The following is a 20,745-nucleotide window of genomic DNA, read 5'->3' on the forward strand; positions in this document are numbered from 1 at the left end:
GTCCACGGATTATTTTTTTCTGGATAGGGCATCGAATGTCCATCAAGCCCATGTCTTTCAATAAATTCTAAATATATTCAGATTTTGGAAAAAAATTATTTTATATACCCCCTACGATAGCTGCCAAAGGGTAATTACTTTGGGGCCCCCACTAAATAATGGGGAGGGGTTCGTCCACGGAATATTTTTTCTGGATATGGCATCGAATGACCATCAAGCCCATGTCTTTCAATAGATTCTAAATATATTCAGATTTTGGAAAAAAAATATTTTATATATTTCCACTACGAAAGCTGCTAAAGGGAAATTACTGTGGGGCCCCCGCTAAATAATGGGGAGGGGTTCGTCCACGGAATATTTTTTTCTGGATAGGGCATCGAATGTACATCAAGCCCATGTCTTTCAATAGATTCTTAATATTTTGGAAGAGGTTTGAATTGTTTCGCAGACACCTTCGTCGGAGTTGTATGAGGTTGCCAAGGAAAAACTTCTCTTTGAACTTTTTTCTTTGCTTACCTTTATACTTCGAGCTGACGATTGATGTTTGGGTATAAAAAGTTTCTTGTTGAAGAAGTTATTGAAAAATAACTTCGGTGGAGAATATCCACAAACAAGAAACAAGGGAACTGATGAGATCCAGTGGCGTGGATCGAAACTATAGTATTCCCTGCCTTACCCCTTGGCGAACAATGCCAAATCTTTTCCACTAATAAAATAGTTGTTTTAAAATATTAAAACAACAACAATGGGATTAAGCCAGACTATTTTGAAAAAACAAAAAAGATTCTAAATATATTCTGATTTTGGAAAAAAATTATTTTATGTATTCCCACTACGAAAACTGCTAAAGGCAAATTATTGTCTGAAAAGAATTATAAATAAATTATTTGGAATATATTATATAATCTCTTAGATAAATATCACCTTTCATCCGAAAGGGGAGCGTCTTTTTATTTAGAAAGACACAATCTATCACTGCTAATTTATACCATAACATGTATAATTTACTAAATAATTCTATAGAAATGCTATTAATCGAACACTTCAATCATTCTTCGAAATCTAAAACTAAACACACGATCTAATATCCAGATAAATAGATTTGTTTTTGGCAAAAGTTCACTGAACTTAGAAAAGAAAACCAAAAAAAAAAAAAAACAAACGTTTGATTCCGTGTTATTGTAGAAAAAATAACAGTTACAATTCTTTTGTTAGCGAGTCTCTAAAATGTTAAAACGATGGCAACATGAAAGAAAACAAAACACCAACAGTTAAAACCTGCTGTAATTTCGTTTAAAACCCACGGCAAATTTGAAGCCAAACGAAATAAAAGAGTGATTATTTTGCAATAAAATTAACAAAACAATAGAGGGGCACACACAAATAGTTATTTTAACATTTTAAAGAGCATTGTGCAACACGTGAGTGAATAGCATGGGTTTTGTTTTTATTCCAGCGGATTATTTTTTTTGCATAAAACACCGATTTAAATGTGAAAAAAAAATGTTTTCTTTTTGTGTCTGGCAAAATATTCAGTTAATGTGCCCTGCAAAATAAAAACAACAAAGCGCAGAAACATCTGGGCACACATAACTAAAGATTTACATATGAATTGCCATATTAAAGGTTAAATGAAAGAACAGTAATTCGAATGAATTTTAAATTCAAATATATTTATAAGCTATTGTTTTTTATGTTATCACCATATTCTTTTGTGCAGACAATACCAAAAAAGGCAAACTGAAAAAGAACAGTAATTAAAATAAGAACGCACCTATGGTGTTTTTTTTTTTTTTCTGGAAACAGTGTTTTTTATTTGATGATTTTGTTTACAGTAAATAGTAAATTTATTTAAAACACCACCAGCACTATTCACTATATGCAAACGATAGCGTGTGTAAGTGACACTTTAAATGTAAATTTATTTTTAATCTCCGTTATAATTAATAAACAATCTGTTCGTTATTTCAATAGCAAAAACAAAGACCATTCTTATACAAAAATGCAATATAAATTTGATTAATTGGCATTGTGTTTTATCCTCGCAACATGCATAAAATATACAACAGTTAAGTGTTGGCAATGAAATATGGACAAATTGAACGAACAAAAAATAACTATGTAACTATAAATAATTTGTAACTGTAATACAAATTTGTCAGATTACTGAGAAATTAGTTTGAATTAATAAGTACATATGTATGTGACAGGACAAATAACATTTTCTTGTGAGTAATTTGCATACAAAATAAAGAATTTCTTAAAGAGAAATGAAATCAATATATTATCAACAGGATTGACTTATTCTTTTTATACCATCCACCCATATTATGGAGGGTAAATTAAGATAGTTTTACTGTTTGTCACCATTGGTCGTGAGGGACAAGAGCAGTTCAGCGGCGGCGGCTTTGCAGTGATGCAGATTAATCTGCAAGATGCGCAGACTTTACCGCTTCCCTACTCTTACTGAATTTCGTGGGGTCGACTCAGTCGAAACCGAACCCATCCTGAACCGAAATTCAGTTTTCCCTCACGTTCTCTAAGATGTAACGCCCCAGGGGGGTCAACCGCCACTCTTGCGACCATCCCACCGTCCTCGTTACAGGGTGCTAGACTTATAACAGTCCAGCCCGATGCAGTGAGGTTGGGATTTTGCAATCTTAACATCCTCAGCAAGAGCTCTTTGTCCACAGTAGGTGGGGGAACCCAGGCTGAGAGAATTTTCCTGGACGGAATATTAGATAAGGAGAGCGCCGCAAGATCAGCTCCTTCGCACAGTGCACCAAAGCCATCAACTGCCCGAACGAGAAAATCTCGTGATTTCCTGTTCAGACAGTTAATCACCTTGAAACCCTTTCACAAGAAGGCGCTGCCAAACTGACGATCCTCCTGATCTTCTGGTCCAGAAACTATGGCAGACCGAAGACCGATTTCAAATAGCAACCAGTGACTGTCGCTGATTCTCCCATTAGGGTCAGCTCTGTCGATGATTGCCACTTGAAGGTCTTCATCATTTGTCACTGTGGCCGGTCTATTGTATGGCTTTTTGCGGCTTGAAGTTAACTTTTCCATATGAGGTGGATGCCTTTTCCGTACTCAGTTGCTTCCCCTTAGTTGTACGTTCAACGGCTGCCGCATACGAGGTTGATGGTTCAACCAGCCGAGAAGTCATCGTGAAGGCTTTGGACCCTCGGAAGAACGAACACGCTTCACAGATTTATGCTGTGGGGCATTGTTCGTTCCACCAGAAGACAATGTTTCCTTAGCTGACTTTACCATCTCCCTATTAAGACCAGAATTTCCAACCGCTTCACCTTTGCTTTTCGAAGCAGAATCGGGCTTTGAGGCAGAGTCGATCACCCTTATAGGTGCCCGTTGGTTTGGGGTGCACATTTGCCAGAGGCAGTGGGCTTAGCCGGCTCTACTACTTTATTCGGGAGGAAGATCCTTTCCACCTAGAGCTCGCGATGAAATTCACGTGGGTAAGTTCTCTCGAACTTCCTAATGAATTTTAGCTTACCCCTGATGAAGAGGACATCCCCCGCCGAATGCATGTTCGCATCTCGCCCTACGGCACGTTTATAGTGATTCGCATCAGATGCTTCTCGTGCAGATGCAAACATCGCAGATGCAGATGCATCGGACATCGTTTCAGTTGCCGTCTGCCTTTTAAGCTTATTGTCGGCATGTGCCACAACAATCTTCCTGAGTAGACTTAGCCGGAATCACTGTGGTGTCAATCTCATCATCAGTCGGGGCTAAATTGTGTAGCATTTCCTCCGGGAGTATGTCCTCATTATGCTCATCCGGGACAAGCCTGTCCAGCTGTTCGAGGAGTTCCCTACTCTGACTTTCTAGACTGTCGTGGATAGATCTGAGGGTTCCGTGCAAGTCGTCCCCGCTCATACCTGCGGTCCTGTCTGCAGTAGACTGGTTTTCACCAACCCTGGCTAAATCGTGTTCCATTTGAATTGCCAGGTCATCATCTATTTTGGGGGTTAAAGTTGATGTTGTAACGAGTACAGCTGTAGGTGCCAAGGCATCCACACCTAAAACAGTCGGATCACAATCACTTGATTACATGACTTGTGGTCTCACCAACGCTTGCCGCCGGTACTGGGTTAACAACTCCCTGCACCGTAACTTTATTTTTCCTATTCTTTCTACCCATTTTAGTTAATTTGTTTAAAGGAACTACCCGATCCAATTTTTGGTCCACAAAGGGTCTGAAGACCCCCAAGGTTTCCACGATGTGGGGGACCGGGTCCGGCTTTGGTTGCCCTAGGTCAGCTCCGATTCCACACATCGCAGATACCCCTTTCCATCCGCCACCCGGGAAGACGCGCCTAGTAGGAGAACGGTAAACTCCCCTATATTGTAATTTACACGTCAAAAATTACAATATAATTAGTTTTAAATAAAAACTTCACGGCGAATCAAATGAGACCAAAATTATAATGTTCGCGATAAAGGTTAGTATGTTTTATGGCGAGACCAAATAGAGAGCAACAGCGGAATGCTTCACAGGGTACCACAGACACTTCTCCACTTCTTCGGAAGCGGCGAAAAGGATAAGGTATCCTGAGGCGCAGAACTCCGTTAAGTAAGAAGAAAAAGGGTTTCCCACTTTCAAATGCCCAGGACAAACCCCATCAGGACCCAAGCAGAGGAGACTGCCAAAAGTATCCTTCAACGGAGACTGGTGAGGCGAGTTCGGACACGAAGGGGGTGAGCTCGACGTCGGAACCTTGTGGAATGGCCCGGGACTCAACAAGGAAGTCTAAGACCATCCTGAAGAGGAAGATGGACGCGGAAACAGGAACGGAACCGCCATCGACTTACGCCAAGGTAGCCAAGAGATACTACAGGGACGATCTGTGCTATGCAGTAATCGACACCAGCAAAGGATCTGGAAGGCTACATAAAGACAATTTGTTGAAGATCGAGAAGTTGATCAACGGCAAGCTACTGGAACAAATCCTGAAAGGGCGTGTTTCAATAAAAATCGACTGCTGTGAGCCCAGGGGGGACCTCCTATTGTATCACTTGGACCCACACACAAACTCTGCAGCATAGCAACTCCATGGGAAGGTGGCAGACTAAAGCTGGTGAGGAAAGACGAAATTCCTCACTTGATCAAAGCGTCGGTGTACGTCAAGGGGTACGGCTGCAAGCTCGAGACGGTCCTTGGTGTCGAAGTCCTTGGTGTCCAAAATGAGACCTTGGAAGTGAAGAGGTGGGAGGAGAAAGAAGACGGCACTCTCCTTGTGGTGGGGATTGACGACCTCTCACTTGCCGGGCTTGCCAAGACTAAGGGAAAGGCGTATTTCGTCTCGAACTCAGTGTACTTTAAGATTGGAAAGGCAAGAGTGGGCGACGAAGAGAATGCCAAGACTATCACCCAGGAGGTCAAACCTACCAAAGATACCCAGGAGGGAGGAGCAGAAGAGCAAATCAGCGCCTCCCAGGAAGCCAACCTACTGGAGGACCAATGATTGAGGTCATCCAGGTCAACCTCCATCGGAGCGAGACGGCAACACTAGCCCTGATGGAAAAAATAACTAAAGGTAATATACATATTGGATTAATGCAAGAACCTTGGACCATAAAAAACAAGGTTTCTGAACTGAACCATGTATATTATCATCTTTTTTACGCAAATACGGGATCCCGCCCGAGGACCTACATTATATGCCACAAAAACGTATGCTTTCTTTTTTCTCCAGAGTTGTCATCGTCGGACGTCACAGTATTGAAGCAGGGGAATGGAAATATATACCGGGCATCACTATACCTGCCGTTTGACTCCCCGACATTACCATCTTCGTCGGAATTCCAGCAACTGGTGAGAAGGATCAAGCAAACAGGTAACGAAGTACTAGTAGGTAGCGATGCTAACTCTCATCACAGCTCGTGGTGTAGTACTACTAACGACCTGATTACACTTAACTCAGGAAATACACCAACCTTTGTTAAAAGAGTTAGGGAGAAAATACTAGATATAACGATATGTTCAGAAAATTTAATAAGCGAGGTACATGAGAGGAGGGTTTTGGAGGAATACTCCTTCTCAGACCATACGTATATTGCATTTAAAGTAGCGAGGCCACCGCCAAAACCGACAACCTTCCGAAACGAATCCAAAACAAATTGGACTATGTTCGGAAAACGAGTAAAAGAAAGACTAGGGCAAGCAGATGAGGAATGCCCAAGTAAGGAGGGAAAGCAGAAACGGCTATCAAAATTGCATACAACTGGGCCAGACCGAGAGGTCTGAATGTTAACCCGGAAAAACGGAAATAAGTCTATTTACTAGGCAAACGAAAGTGGGAAACTTCGAGGAACCAGTTTTCCTAAATAAGACAATAAATATTTCCCCCACAGTTAAATACCTAGGAGTAATTCTGGATAGGAAACTTAATTGGAAAGACCATATTCAAGAAAGGTCAGACAAGGCCCAAAGCTGTTGGGTCAACATGTAGAAGGGCAATAGGCTCAAAATGGGGTTTCAATCCTAGGATGGCACACTGGCTATACAGAGGCGTAATTAGACCAATCTTAACATACGCGTCTGTGGTATGGTGGACAGCTTTGGGCAAAAAAATGCAATGCGAAGATATTGCAAAAAGTCCAAAGAACATGTTGCCTAAGCATTAGCGGCGTAATGAGGACCACACCAACTAGGGCTTTAGAAATAAATTTGTTTGTACACCCAACAGAAATTCAGGTAAGGTATGAGGCAGCCATCGCAGCTACAAGGCTAAAGTCGATGAGCGAGTGGATCAGTAGAGAGCACCAAACATACCACCAAAACATACTAAAGGTCACAACGGGTAAATCTATAAACCAAATAGTATCAGACCGCATACCTGAAACCAGTGAAGTAGCTTTGGGTGAAGCTTTTATACCAGACAGAGACATGTGGATCGACGGAACTCTAGGTGGAAGCTGCGGGTTTACGGTTGGGGCTGTGCTAGAGGGGAGAACCGGACTGGGTCTACATATAATGGAACCGGAAACGAAAATCTCCCTCCGACTGCCAGATCATAATACGATAACAGAGTGTCTGAACTGGTTTGACACTCAACAAAGCCCACCACTGCAAACATCCTTACGGACAGCAAAGCAGCCATCACGACTATAACAACCAAGACAGTGAAAAAAAAAGAACTGTCTTGGAATGCATACAGTCTATTAACAACTACTCCCAACATGGCATGGTAAACATTATATGGGTACCAGGGCATATTGCGATTAGGGATAATGAAATAGCAAACTCCTTAGCAAAACAGGCCAGAGAGCAACCTACAGTCAGCCTAGAAACGCCAAGCCCTTAAAGGCGACGTGTATAGAGCTAAAGGCATGAGCAAAAGATGCGTATATATCCCTCTGGAATAGAGAAGTCAAGGGAAGAAAAACAAAAATCCTATGGGGGAACCTAGACGAGGACAAAACAAAGGGACTACTTTTACTAAGTAAAACAGACATCAGTAGACTGACGGGTAACCTTACAGGACACTTGGGGCTACAAGCGCTCCTGCACAAAATATGTTGTTCAGAAAGCAGTGAATGCGGGGCATGCAGAGAGGACGACGAAACGTTGGAACACACTACCTCTATCATTGCCAGGCCTTCACAAACCCGAGAAACCAGCTACTAGGGAGCGGCATAATACAAGGACTCGACCCTATCAGGACAATCGAGCTCAAAACATTAAGAGACTATGTCAACTTGACAGAAATCCTAGACTAATCTCAATAAAATAATCAGGAATTTAACTAATTCATACAATAAATATACAAACTTAACCTGACCACAAATTAGAGCGCTTAAGTGTATGTCCACACGGACATGTGGGATCCTGCATCACCCCTCTTTTCAACGTAACCTAACCTATTACTAAAATAACGTTTATTTTATTTAAGTATTTAAAAAAAAACCACTCACAAATCACTTGAAAAAAATTTAAAAAATACTACGAATTGAAAAAAAAATTTGTTAAAAAAAAATATTATTTCCTGTTGGTTGAATGAATAACCTTTTGCTTATTATGGACTATAATAACTTTTATTCCATTTAAATATTTAAAAAGGTCCCACACAAATCATTTTTAATTGATATGATATATAAAATAAAATTATGTATGATATAAAATGATATATCGGCCTTTTTGTAGAAAATTTACTTCTGTTGAAACTGAGGTATGGGGTATTGTATCTCGCGAATTGTTGTAATATACCATAACTTTTGAACGCATTTAGGTAAAATAAACTGTTTTAGCACGATTCACCGATGGATTTCTTAAAATTATAATTTGAGCGGAAGCTGTGGTCATATTAATGTAAAAAAATAGAAAAAAATCGTTGAAGGAAACGATTTTTTTTAAGTCAGTTTTCAATTAGTGGCTTTACAATACAATGTAGAGTATAATGTTCAAAGAAGAAGTTAAAGAACACACTTCAGAGATGAAGTTTCTAATGTATGATTTTTTAATATAACCACCGCATCAATCTCAAACGGATGCTGACATTTTGAAGACTGAAAAATTGGGTTTTTTGAATTTTTGCTCTAATTGGAACGCGCAACTGTACTCGTTTAAAAACTGATTATGAGATTGAAGTGCTCGCGATTACGCATTTTTTGATGTATAACTAGGGCGTGTAGCCTTCAAAGGTTCACAACAATCTCAGCTTAAAGTCGAAATTTTTGTGCGTATTTTTTTTAAAAAAACCAGTTTTTTGGATTCAAAACTTACAAATGCCTTTCGATTTCAGTGGAAACCCGCGTGAATTTAGTTTTTTTACGTTCTGAATCTAACAAGCCTTTGCGCGTCTAAATCCATCCACTAGATCGGCGGATATGATACCCCTCAAATTTCGAAAATATGCAAAAAATATTTTTGAAAATATCGCGTATTTAGACGCGTTTTAGATGTGTGATTCCTACTTAGATAAATAGAGCGAAACGCATATTTAAAATGTGCGAAAACAGATATTGAAAAACGTTCGCGAATCCGGAGATATAATAGAGTTTTTCTAAAAACTGAGTGCGATGCTACATCCACGGTTCTTGATGGATCGCATTGAAATGACATAGGATGATGTATTTTTTAATGGTGATCATTGAAATCGGATGCGCATAAAATGCAAATGTACTTCGTGGAAATTATGGGCATTTTACTGTTTTTTGCACCCTAACATGCAACTGATGCTACATCGTGGTCGTCAAATGGAATTTCACAAAGTGTATATCAAATAAGAGGGATTGATTCGCTGTTTTGGAAAATCGGATGCGCATCATGTCATTTTCACTATTACGCGGTTTATATGCGTTTCAAATGTTGTAATATTCAATATAACATTATTTTAATGTTATGCCACAATTGGAATTCCTTGTGATTTAATATAATGTTCTAAAAATATTCGCCAATAGGAAAACTATAAGTAAAAAGGTTGTTGCAACGGAATATCTTCATTATTGCGTGAAATTTGGACGAAAATGACGAAGAACTCAATCATTTTTTCTTCAACATTTCCTATAAAACCATAAAAAATAAAATTAGAATAACATAATTTTTATTTTTTTCGTCACATTTTCATTGTATTTTTGCAAATAACACGAATACTATAGCTGCAAACTTCACGACTTAGGTTTCATTTTATTCCTCACAATGTCTGGATGCTGCTATAATTTTTTTATATATTTTTTTGTAAGTATAAGCGCTATTGTTTCAAAAATATGTTTGTAAATACGTGAAATTATTTAATAAATTTAATTTTTCGCGAATCCATTGAAACTTTTTGAATTTTTTTTGCATATTCTCAAAGGGTGCGAATTCAGTTAACGACAATTGGATATAACAGCTTACTATATTAAGCCGCGATTTTTTTAGAATTTTTTCTAATTAGCATATAACAGCTTACTATATTAAGCCGCGATTTTTTTAGAATTTTTTCTAATTAGCATAATTAAAACGGTCATATCTTTTGCGCGCAACAATCAATGTTGGTAACGAAAACAGATTTGGAATGACGATTTTTTTCTTAATCTATGTACCAAAAATCATAGATGTAGTATCAAAATTTTTTTTTGATTTTTTTGAAATGGAAAAGACGATTTTAGACATTTTTGCTGATATATGAAATAATATGATGATAAATTTGACCATTTTCAATATTTATATGGAATATATGTTTATTATAGTTATTAATTAGCAAACTTTCATTCAAAATTTATTGAGAAAAAAACCGAAAATTCACCCTAATCAACATCTTGAGTCGTACTTTTGCCAGACCTAACAGCCACCTTTGATAATTGAATAAAAATGCTGTCACTAGCGGTAAACAGTGATAAGACCATGTTGATGCATTTAAGGTACTAAACCTCCAGTTGCATCCAGTTGACTCGGTGAACTATGGAAACCGAAAACTATCGCATCGCCATTTTGCGAGAAAACAAGTAGAGTAGTATATAAAGAACTAAAATGCTGCCTTAATCACTGCACTACTACTACGTGCAATTATTAATTTTTATAACAACTTTGATAATAAAAAATAATTACCAAACTTTAATCGAATTAAGCCGACATTAGCCATGATGATCATGTCTATTGATTGTTAATATTAAATTTATGATAACAACTGAGTATGTATATTTTGCATAAATTTAAATTGTGTTATATAAAACAACTGCGATTTTTCAGACAGAAACAATAAAAAAGTAATAAAAACAACATTCGCATTAAACAGTTTGTCCAGTTTGTTTTCATTTTATGATGTTACTGACAAGTTTTAATTTTTTATGACATTATTGAATTATTTAAACGTGGAAATAGTATCTAACAAAACTAACCAAAAAAAATTTTTAGCCTTTACGCAAATTGGAAAAATCCATTAGTAAGATTAAAATACCAAACACGATATGACAAAATACAGATATATTTTGAAATAGATTGCAATTATTTTTTGTATATTTTTCGGGGACAATACATATGTACATAAAAATGTGCATATACATAAATACATAGTTTAGCAACGGTCCTGACCGGCTTTAACATGGCAAAGCCCAGGAATTATCTATCTTCAACTCAAGTGGACAGGTGAACCCTGGTCTAGTGAGCTAACATGTGACTCGCGTTCACTTATGTATAATAACGATAAAAACTTGGGTTTGGGCGTCGGTTAGTAATCTTCTCCTAGAAAAAAGTATCCAACTATGAAAAAACAAAGGAAAAGAAAAACATACCCGTCTAAAGTTGACGACCCCCACAAATGCTTTAGGGACCATGATCTGCGAATCTGTACCTGGAATGTTTGCACTCTTTATAGAGAAGGTGCAGTTTACGTATTGGCAGATGTACTTGAAAAGTATAAGGCCGAAATTACTGTCATTCAAAAATACGATGGTTTGGGAAAGACGTCACAACAACACGTAAAGGTGACGTACTGTATTATAGCTGCCATGACACAAAACATGAGTTTGGTTGCAAATTTGTAGTTGGTCGGAGGTTAAAACATCCGGTCTCCAGCTTCACCTCAGAGAATACAACAATTCGAATAAAAGCTAAATTCTCCAATATCTGCTTTATTTGCCCTCATTATCCAACCGAAGACAAGGACGAACAGACCAAAGATATATTCAGTGTTTTATTTGTAAATGCACTAAAAACTAGAAAATATTTTTCGCTTAGCCTCAATTAGTATATTCTTCTTCATGGTGGAATCTCTCAAATAAAACGCTTGCGGTTTGATTTTGTCACCATATTAAATGTAAATGCGCGCGTTTTATTTGAGAGATTCCATCATGAAGAATAATATACTTATTGAGGCTAAGCGAAAAATTATTTTCAAGTTCTTAGTGCATTTACAAATAAAACACTGTACTTAATGTTTTAGTTATTATTTATTTTTAACTTTTTATACCCTAGCATATATCCTAACGAGGGTATGTATATACACTTTCATACGGGCAAAATGTGCCTCATCGAAATAATGGTTTTAAACCCCAAGTATGTTTGGACGAAATGTGTTTTAGACAATTTGGACTCGATTGAGCAATGTCCGTCCGTCTGTCTGCCTGTCTGGACCGCACGATAACTCTTGAACGAACCAATTTTGTCCAACATTTGGCTTTCGCAATATTTCGTCCAAACTTAGTTCAAGTTCGAAGATGGGTTATATCGGTCCACTCCTTCCGGTACCTTCCCCACAAAATTTTGAAAATGTTCGGAAAATTTGTGCGCCCGTTTACTCTTGAAGGGAGTAACCGATTTGCACATCATGAAATTTCTACTAGACTTAGATGAGGTTCCAATATAAACTCAATCGGTTCACACCTTCGTTTACCGCCCACACAAAATTTCGGAGAAGTTCAGTTTAGGATGTGTTTTTGAATCGCTTCGTTTTTTGTTGTAGCAACTTGTATTCACTTCCCCCCATACGTCGGTACAAGTTTCATCAGGGGCAAGTCCATACTTCCTGAGAAAATAGCCTGAAAGTTACAAAAAACCCCTGTGACGCCGTATGTAGTTGGTGAAGCTCAAGATAACTCTCGAAAGGATCTGCAGATTCGGTCCATAATTTGGCCTTCGTGATATTTTGTGAAAATATAGTTTAATTTCAAAGATAAGCCATATCGGTCCACTCCTTCAGGTACCTCCCACACAAAAGTTCAAAAATGTCCGGAAAAATTGTGCGCACTATAACTCTTGAAGGGGGTGACTGATTTGGTCCATACTTTACACATCGTAATGTATCTACCAGATAGAGATCATGTCTGAATATGGACTGTATTTGTCCACTTATTCGGGTACCTCCCACACAAAATTTCGGATAAATTCACTTTAGTACCTGCTCTCTAATCACTTTGATTTTTGTTGAAGCAACTTGCATTCTATGTCTCCATTACGGCGGTAGAGAGGAGAGACATATGGTAGCCTTTCGACTCTCAACACCCTCTCTCACCGACAAACTGGCAATTGCCGCATGGAAAATTGCCTACTGTAAATATGGACTATCTGTGGAATTCGCTGAACAATACTTTGGGTAATAATTTCGGAATGAATGAAAAATGTACGAAATGATTTATTTTTGTAAAACTTTTAGACATTGATGTAACAGATTGCTAATGCATCTGCCTTAGGGGTTGTTTACACTATCTATCAATGTGGTACGTGCTGAAATTTTCCATAGTTATACAATCGCTAATATGACGCAACTTTTTGCGTCCATATCAGCAAAATGCAGTAAAATTACGTCTCCACTTTGCCTGCGTGGTTAGATATGGAATGTTTTTATTTCGTGTCATATGACATTCATAGCTAGTGTAAAAAACCTATTGGTAAATGTACGGTTGGTGGTATTCTCGATTTTTATAGTTCGATTTTTCCGTAATTCGGCGCCAGTTGTCTTAAAACTCGACTTTCCACTTTTTCATAACCGCAGAAAATCGATTATAATCGCAAATTGGTCGATTATCAAGTCGTTTCTTGAATCTGTAAAACGGCCAAGTCAACAATCTATGGGCAAACTCGAAAATGGATCACAAGATAATCGATTATGCGATGTTCCCTCTAGACAAAAGTCGACTACGAGTTTTCGTTTAGTCGATTAATCGAAAGTCGACTTACCTATCCGTACTAGGAACCTCCATAAACACAAAAAACATCAGTTGTTAAGTAAGAAGAAGAATGGTATTGGCCAACAAATGCTACTTTGCCTTAAGTAAGCAGTTTAAAACAAAGCCAACAAAAATAACGCTTTACAAAACACTAATAATACCCGTGCTAATGTATGGTTCCGAAGCCTGGGTGCTTCCGCAAGCAGATAAGACAGTGCTTAGTGTTACAGAGAAAAATTCTTCGAAAGATCTACGGGCCAATCAGCGTTGATGGTGAATATCGATGTCGTATGAACCACGAGCTGTATCTGCTATAAAAACGGACCACATGGCGGTGCACGCAGGACTAGCAGGCCAAAGCTTCGATGGAGCAAAAAGTGAAAGAAGAGATGAAAATACGCGGTATTTCAAAAAAACAAAGCAACAAACAGAGTAGAATGAAAATCTTTTCTTAGTTCGGCTTATACGAGGGGCACTAGAAAACTTTCTGGCCTAGACAACACGAAGTGTCGTCAGGCGTCATTCGACATTTCTTTTGGAAAGTTTGACAGTTTTTAGCCTAAGCGTACTCAGGACAGTTTGACATACGACTATGTGTTGGGCTCTTTACAGTGGCTTGATTGAGACACTTCCAAATATGATTTTTTAACGCTTTTACAGCATCATCTGGCGACGAAAATCGTTGACCACTCTTTTTTTCTTAATGAGCTGGTGTCAAATGAAGTCATTAGATCCCCAGTCAGAGTTGTACGGCACATGACTACGTTTTGTCCGGTCAAACATGCGCTGGTTTGAACCGATGTATGAGAGCTCGCATTATTCTGATGCAGAATGATTCGTATTCTCTTGTTCGTTTTTCGAATTTCTCAGGAGACTTCAGGCAAACAAATTGTAGTGTAACACTCAACCGTCCTACATTTCTCAAGCCGTATAGTCGCCACACGGTCAGTTTTACCAAAGAAACAGGCGACAATTTGCTTCGAAGGTATTCTTCCATGAACAACTTTCGTTGCATTTGGCACGATTTCAAAGACCCAAACGGTCGATTCCTGTTTGGTTTCGTGCTCCTATGGATAGATCCAAGATTCGTCATCTGTGAAGATCTTATAAATGTCGTTTGAAGTACCGCATTTGTCTTTATTCACAATTTCTTTGCACCAATCCACAAGATCCTTTTTTGAGCGATTAACCAATTTTGCTGGATCTAGCGAGAAAAATCCATTTTTGCGTCCAGGTGTTCATGCAATAGCAAATGTTAGTTAGTGGAAGGAATGCCCAATGGCACCTCTATCTTGCAGTATATAACATGGCGATCTTGCATTATCCGTTCACGCACTGCTTTGTTTTTTCTGGTACAACGTTCGATTCTGGGCGACCATAACGACCTTCGATTTTGGCGAATGTCGGCCACGATGGAATTCATTAAAGATGTTGTTCATAGTATTATAGGATGGTCCTTTATAGACATGCAAAGATTTAATTTGATCGATGCACACTCTTGCCGTGATTATCCACGTCGAAAGTTTTGAAAATTATCAAACGAAAATGTTCACAAGTAAATTCTATTTTTTTGCAAAGTGAGTTTTTAAGTCACTGTATACAACCCAACACATAATCGTGTGTCAAACTGTCCTGAATAGGCTTAGGATAGAAACTTTCAAACTATTCAAAAAATGACAAATGACAACACTGCGTGCTGGCAACACTGCGTGTTGTCTAGGCCAGAAAGTTGTCTAGTTCCCCTTGTAGGAACTAAGTAAGTGCAAAGTTATTAATACACTCGTAACATAGTCATAAAAATAAAATATATAAAAATGTGAACAAAAGACGTCGGCTATACTGCCGAGGGGAAAGAAGTACATCAACCTTTCGTGACGTGGGTACTCATCACCTGTTTAATTTTGACATTTTGGATATTTAAGCGATAAAAAATGCTATTTTTATTTCATTTTATTTTTTAAGTCTTACTCATAAAGAGGCATTAACATTCTTAAACTAAAACGTACCTTTAGTTTATATTAATTAGAAACAATATCTGAAAATAAACATAAAAAAAGACGATATTAGTACAAATATATAACAACATATTTTTTAGTAAAAAGTCTACACAAAATAATCACATACTTTTATTATAATAAGTGAAAATTAACAAGACACGTTTTGAACATTTGTATATATGCATACATAAATACATATGTACAAAAGTACAACTTGCAAAACGCTACAAATGCATCTGTCACTCGGTATGACATAACCTATTAAAGATTCTAATTTATGAGTCGTCAACTTCTTTTTCAGTTTTGGTTCAGAAACAGGTTTTCATAAGTTCTATTTTCACTTTCATTGAATATGGCCTAAAAGAGTGAAGTAATATCACATATAGAGAATTAATACATTAACACAATTTTGAACTGGAATATTTGAAACATGAAATCGTTTTTATTTAGCATTGATTATTTTTATAACTTTGTTTAATAGATTCTTGAAAGAAAGCTGAACTTTAATGTTGTCGTTTGTCGGATGTGGCGAAACCTATACAGATATGCACACGAACATCATAACTTTTGAAATTTATTAAATTATGATTGAACTAAATAAGCGTGAAAAATTTTTTAAATTATAAACGTGTTCCATTTAATGTGATTGTACATTTATTATTATTTTTCAAAGTTTGCTATACAGTTTTGTACGGCTTTTAGTCTGATAAAATGTTTGGTAGACATAACTATGTAATTACAAACAAATCGACTAAACCATTATTTCAAGAAGGGCATGATGAATGAAATTATTAGTTTGTAAACTGCCACTAAAGTAAATAAGTTTAAAGATATAAAAAAGTGAATGTGTGAATTGAAACTTTCATTTGTGGACAGATCGGATACTGCACGCAGAGAAAAGATATTGTAGGAGCAATCATATTATAAGAACAAAATACTGTATTTTAAAAATCTGAAAATTTATATTGTTGCTCCAACCATATATTTTGTGTCTGGAACCATAATGGCACAAAATATATTATTGAATGAACAATATATATTTTCAGATTTTTAAAATACGGTATTTTGTTCTTAGAATGTGATTGCTCCTACAATATTTCATCTCTGCGTGTGGCTGCACAACAAAAATACTTTTGTACCATTATATGTCAGAAACATGGACTTGCCAACGAAAAAAAATAATACCGCATCGAACATCGAACTTTTGTTAGGAAGGTACCCTAAGATATTCTCCAATACAGGCTTTTTTGAGAGCTTGAAAGAAATTTAAAGATTATGGGACCTATACTCCAGGAATTATTGACTTGTCGCCCGAAAAAATTGTACTGTCGTATTAGGGGTTGCGAGCACAACATGCTGCAAGAAATGTCATAATGACCTTAAACTGCACTGTTGGAAACATTTGAAACCTGTTCCACGTCTGGTAGAAACATTATGAGGTGCGAATTATGGACAAAATCGGTGGCTCATTTCAAGAGAAAACGCGAGTACCATTTTAGCAAACAACTGCTAAACTTTTGTGGGGGAGGTTGCGGAAGGAGAGGATCAACAAGGACCATCTACGAATTTGATCTAATATTCCAACAAATATTACGATATACAGTATGGCGCACCAACGACTACAGATGGTGACCTTATGGGTTTTTTTACAGCTTTCACGCCATTTTCTCAGAAAGTATTGGCTTACCCTTAAACAAATTTGTACCGTAATAATTGCGTGTACAATTGCTTTGCTTTTTGCCTATGGCCAAATTTATTGAGAATCAATCTTACAACTAAACAGGTTGGCTTACTGTTATAACAATATAAATAAAAATGTGGCTTTTCGCCTCCTTCTTAACATCCGATTAACTTGCTGTAGGAACACTGCTAGCACTTGTCTAATTGAGCATAATTTGTTAACAATAGAACTGTGTGCATGTATAAATAAAGCCCAAAAAAATACAATATTAAAAACGGGCATAATCATAGAAAATGGAACTAAAAACTAAACAAGTAAAAAAGTATCAGTCGGCTTTGCCGACAGAGATATACCCTCAGCCTGTGCAAATTGAAACACACAAAAAAGTAAAGTTATCGTGCGCACAATTTTTCCGAATATTTTTGAACTTTTGTAGGGAAGGTACCTGAAGGAGTGGACCGATATGGCTTATCTACCAACTTAAACTAAGTTTGGAAACAATATTACGAAGGCCAAATTTTGGCCGGAATCGGCAGATCCGTTCGAGAATTATCTTGCGCTTCCACCCATAAACATGGTGTCATAGGGTTTGCTGTTCAACTTTCAGGCTATTTTTTCAGAAAGTATGAACTTGCCCCTGAGGAAACTTGTACCTTCGTATAGGGGATAGTGAATAAAAGATGTTACAACAAAAACCAAGGCGGTTCGAGAGCAGGTCCTAAACTGAACTTTTCCGAAATTTTGTATGGGAGGTACTCGAAGGAGTTGACCGATTGGACCATATTATAACCTCATCTAAGTCTGGTAGAAATTTCATAATGTGCAAAGTATAGACCAAATCGGTTATTCCCTTCAAGAGTTATCGTACGCACAAATTTTCCGAACATTTTCGAACTTTTGTGGGGGAGGTACCTGAAGGAGTGGACCGATATGGCTTATCTTCAAACCTAAACTATGTTTGGACAAAATATTACTAAGGACATATTTTGGACCGAATCGGCAGATCCGTTCGGGAGTTCTCTTGCACTCCAACCACCTCACACGGTGTCATAGGGGTTTTTGTAACTTTGATGCTATTTTCTCAGGAAGTATGGACTTGCCCCTAATAAAACTTGTACCGTCGTATGGAGGGCAGTAAATACAAGTTGCTAAAACAAAAATCAAAGCGATTCGAGAGATGGCCCTAAACTGAACTTTTCCGAAATTTTGTGTGGGAGGTACCCGAAGGAGTGGACCTATTGAGACCGTATTAAAACCTCATATTCCTCTGGTAGAAAGTTTACGCTATACAAAGTATGGACCAAATCGGTCACTCCCTTCAACAGTTATCGTGCGCACAAACTTTCCGAACATTTTCGAACTTTTGTGGGGGAGGTACCGGAAGGAGTGGACCGATGTAGCTCATCTTCGAACTTAAGTTTGGGCAAAATATTACGGAAGCCAAAATTTGAACCGAATCGGTTCATCCGTTCGAGAGTTATCGTGCGCTCCAGCCAGCAGGACAGACGGAAAGACGGACAGACAGACGGACGGACATGGCTATATCGACTCCAAATTGTCTGAAACACATTTCGTCCAAACATACTTGGGGTCTAAAACCATTATTTCGATGAGGCACATTTTCATCGTATCAAAGTGTATATACCCTTCTTAGCCTAAAGGCTGAGGGTATAAAAATGAAAGTAAAAACAATGTATGGACTAAAACTAATTATTACAACTATTTACAAATGTGTAATATTTTGTTACTGGGAAGTTATATAAACTGTGTCAGTAGTATTTAGTGTATTAAACCTTCTGTGGTAAAAAAGTAATTTATCATTATTGTATAAAATACCTTCATTATTTAGTTTGGGTATTGCTGCGGGTGGTAAATGCTTGCGTGAGACCGATGCATCAATATCAAGAGAATATTGTAGGGATCTCTGAACCAGTGAATTATCAAGGTTTTCTGCGGCCTCTATAAAGTTAAGGTCCCCTCTCATGAGGAAATGATCTATTCTTTCAATGCCCGCCTTGTCGTAAATGGCCCTACAAGAAGGTCGTTTATATGTCCCATCTTCCGTTATTGTTGGCCACATACCCAAGCAATACGTCAGGATTGACCTCTCCCATCTCCTAAGCCTTTCCATTTGGCTTGACGATATGAAGAACCATAGCGGGAAGGCATATGAGACTACGGGTCTTATAATTTGTTTGTATATCAGAAGTTTGATTATTTTTGATAAGCCACCATTGTGACGTAGAATCCCTTGATACCCAAAGTAAATTTTGTTGGCCCTACCAAGGATAAAATCAACGTGTCTTAGCAAAATATGACACCAAAGTATCTGATTTTGTCGGACACTAATATCACCTCATCTCCGATTTTTAAATTTGGCCTATAGGACCTAAAGTTAGAGTACACAACTTTCGACTTACCCCGAAAAACAATCGCCGAGCATTTGCCCCCGTTTAGCTTGAGGTCCCACATAGTAAACTACCTATGTAATGTTTCAAGGTAAACATTAAGGCGGCAACACAGAGTGTTTGCTCTGGGGCCTGACATAGCCAGTATGACATCGTCAGCATACGATAGTAAGAAGCCCCCTTGAGGAGGCTCGGGCATGTCACTTACGAAAATATTGTAGAGCAGAGGGCCTAAAAGTGACCCCTGAGGTATCTCTGCTTTAATTGACCTGGGGCTAGAAAGCCGATCGCCCACTTTTACATTAAAGTGTCTTTCCTCTAGGAAACTTGCCACCAGTCTGCAGGTTTGCTGGTCGAATTCATACTGTTTCAATTTATATAGAATTCCCGAGTGCCAGACCGAGTCAAAGGCTTTAGCAACGTCAAGGCTTACAGCTATTGTACCATATTTCTTTTCGAAGCCCTTCAGAATATATGTCGAAAAGACAGACAAGGCGTGAGACGTTGAGTGCCCCCACCTGAAACCATATTGGTTATCTTTAAGCACCCTTTAGTCCTCGACCAGAATTCTTAAACGCTTCAATATGAAGTATTCGTATAATTTATCAAAAGCCGAGAGCAGTGAAATGGGCCGATAGCTCCCACATTCATCAGGCGGTGCACCCCGTTTCAATATGGGCACAATCATTGCCTCCTTCCATGCTTTAGGGAAGTAACCCAAGTTGAAGCAATGATTAAAGAGGATGGACAAGTATCCAAAAATCACCGACCCGGCATTTTTCAATGCAGCATGTGGATTCCGTCCAACCCACTAGATTTTTTGTTCGGCAATTGCTTTGCTTATGCAGCTGGGTTTGATGAAACCTGCAACATTCCACCTATCGACGCTCTCAACTGTTGAACCATCTGCTCTAAATGCATCGGAGAATGTTTCCAATGGTGATCTATCGCACAAACCCTCGACAGCTGGACCGATCGAGCTATGGAAAGACTGGTCCACGTGTCCATTCATGGGTCGTAACATACCTTGGACGTGATCGGC

At 38.1% G+C, this 20,745-nt stretch overlaps 1 protein-coding gene across 3 annotated transcripts in view; it reads right to left on the reverse strand.

The window, feature by feature from the left end:
- Positions 1 to 20,745, reverse strand: part of PH4alphaEFB (prolyl 4-hydroxylase subunit alpha-1) — a 147,400-nt gene that overhangs the window by 80,286 nt on the left and 46,369 nt on the right. For all 3 annotated transcript variants that reach the window (XM_073961016.1, XM_073961015.1, XM_073961014.1), the window contains one exon: positions 15,624 to 15,652. The gene's annotated coding sequence lies outside the window, so the exon portion shown is untranslated. The remainder of the gene's footprint in view (positions 1 to 15,623; positions 15,653 to 20,745) is intronic.

The sequence above is a fragment of the Musca autumnalis genome, unplaced genomic scaffold (genome assembly GCF_047663935.1).
Source record: "Musca autumnalis isolate F117 unplaced genomic scaffold, ASM4766393v1 scaffold_1, whole genome shotgun sequence".
Classification (NCBI taxonomy): domain Eukaryota; kingdom Metazoa; phylum Arthropoda; class Insecta; order Diptera; family Muscidae; genus Musca; species Musca autumnalis.